This window comes from Triticum dicoccoides, chromosome 5A, assembly GCF_002162155.2.
Source record: "Triticum dicoccoides isolate Atlit2015 ecotype Zavitan chromosome 5A, WEW_v2.0, whole genome shotgun sequence".
NCBI classification, from domain to species: Eukaryota; Viridiplantae; Streptophyta; class Magnoliopsida; order Poales; family Poaceae; genus Triticum; species Triticum dicoccoides.
The window spans coordinates 709644639-709647135 of NC_041388.1; positions in this window are offsets into that span (position 1 = coordinate 709644639).

Genomic DNA, 2497 nt, shown 5'->3' on the forward strand with positions numbered 1-2497 from the left:
TGGTAACTTCTCTGGAGTCTTCGGAGAAGGACCGAATCTATATTTCCTCCCGCCTCTGGCTGTACTGCTAGACACCGGCAGAACAGACGGAGCGACTGTCTTCTTACGAGGCGGAGGAGAAGGACTACGACGCGCCGGAGCAGCCGGAACGGCGGCAGGTCTCTTCCGCCCTTGCTGACGAGGCGGAGAAGGAGGAGGCTGGCTGCTCGGGCGCGCTGGCGCAGGCGGAGAAGGAGGCGGAGTGCCGCCACGCGCCGGAGAAGGAGCCGGCCGAGTCCTCTGATCATCACTCGCTGGAGGAGGAGGCGGTGGAGGAGGCGGAGTGCCCTGACTCGCCGGAGGAGGAGGAGGAGAAGGAGGCGGAGGCGTCCAGTTCGGAAGGTTGATGAGCTCCTTCCGCCATAGGCATGGAGTCTTCAGAGCAGAACCCAGCCGAGTCTCCCCTTGACCGGTAGGGTGGTCAAGCTGGAGGTCCTCAAATCCCTCCGTTATTTCATCCACCATCACCCTAGCATATCCTTCTGGAATCGGCCGGCAGTGAAAAGTTGCGTCGGGTTCAGTAGGAAAAACAGAGCCAACAGCCGCCTTGACATTCAAATTCATCCATTGCGTCATAAGGTGGCAATTTTGAGACTCCGTGATAGCATCCACGGGATAGCTGGCAGGAGCCGTCAAGACATGCTCCGGCTGAAGCAGCTCGGTGGAAGCCACGCTGCTTCTCCGCTGAGATGGCGGGGTAGCTTCGGGGGAAGCTTCGGCAGTTCGTTTGCTGCGATTTGCTTCTCGTTCCTCTATCGCTTGTACCCTTGCGTGCAGCGCCTGCAGTTGGCTCTGCTGCACTTTCTTCCTCCTGTCTTGGCATTTGTAACCGCCTGCGTCCGGAAACCCAGCCTTCCACGGAACGGAGCTTGGCATGCCTCGTGTCCGTCCAGGCTGCTCAGGATTCCCGAGGGCCATTGTGAGCTCGTCGTTCTCTCTGTCTGGAACGAACGTCCCTTGCTGTGATGCATCGATATACTGCTGAAGCCTCTTGACTGGTATTTCCAATTGCTCGTCCTTCCAAATGCACTTCCCTGATACAGGGTCCAAGGTTCCACCAGCCCCGAAGAACCAAGTCCGGCAACGGTCTGGCCAGTTCATTGTCTCTGGTTCGATCCCTTTATCAAGCAGATCATTCTCAGCCTTGGCCCACTTAGGCCGGGCTAGGAGGTAGCCACCTGACCCCGTGTGATGGTGATGCTTCTTCTTCGCAGCATTTTGCTTGTTTGTCGCCGACATCTTCTTACTCTTTTCCAATGTCTTGTGGGCCACAAATGCGGGCCAGTCATCTTTGATCTTCTCATATTTTCCCTTGAATTCTGGTGTCTCTTTTTTATCGACAAACCTATTCAGGTCTTTCTTCCACCTACTGAATAGGTCTGCCATCTTCTTAAGAGCAAAAGACTTGATTAATTGCTCTTTAACTGGCTTCTCCGGATCATCCTCTGGCGGTAGGGTGAAATTTGACTTCAGCTCAGTCCAAAGATCATTTTTCTGCATATTATTGACATAAGACACCTCAGGGTCTTCTTTAGCCGGCTTTAACCATTGTTGGATGCTGATCGGGATCTTGTCCCTAACCAGAACCCCGCACTGAGCAACAAATGCGTTCTTTGTCCGGATGGGTTCAATCGGTTGGCCGTCGCGCGTGATTTCTATGATCTCAAACCTTTCATCTGAGCTCAACTTTTTCTTCGGGCCTCGTCTCTTTACCGAAGTTGTGCTCGATCCGGAGGGCTAGAAAAAAAAACAAAGATGAGAGTTAATTAATATGTGTACATACCAAAATAATGAATGCATCAATTAGCTAGTCAGCACAGGCTTAACTAATATATATACCTGGCCGGACTCGGTTCGGTCACTGGAGCTGTCATCACGGTCTCCTTCTTGCACTGGCATTGGGTCACTGGAGCCGTCCTCACGGTCTCATTCTTGCACCAGCATTGGGTCACCGGAACCATCATAATCATAGCCAGCTGCTTCTTCACCCTCTCCTTCCAGACCATCGGTGTCATGAGAAACAACAAGCAGACGACGTCACTTCCTTGTGTGATTATGTCCCCCAACAACGCTTCTTGTGCTTCGTCTCGGGGGGTGTCCATAGTTTCTACAAATATTTACAACATGGCAATTATTATTCAAACATGACAGATGGATATATTAGAGAACTAGCTAGCTAATCACAGTAAGGAATCATATTAATTAGTGGCCTCGACGCTGCTTCTCTAGGGTTTGGGGTGGCCTCGACAACACTTCAAGGGTTTGGGGTGGCCTCGAAAACGCTTCAAGGAGGGGGTAATATCGACAACGACGAGATACATACACGGGAAAATAATGTTATCGGGGAGGGGGTATATCGACCCCTCCCCGTGTTGAAGTTATCGGGGAGGAGGGTATATCGACCCCCCCCCACGTGTTGAAGTTATCGGGGAGGGGGTATATCGAACCCCCCCCCCAC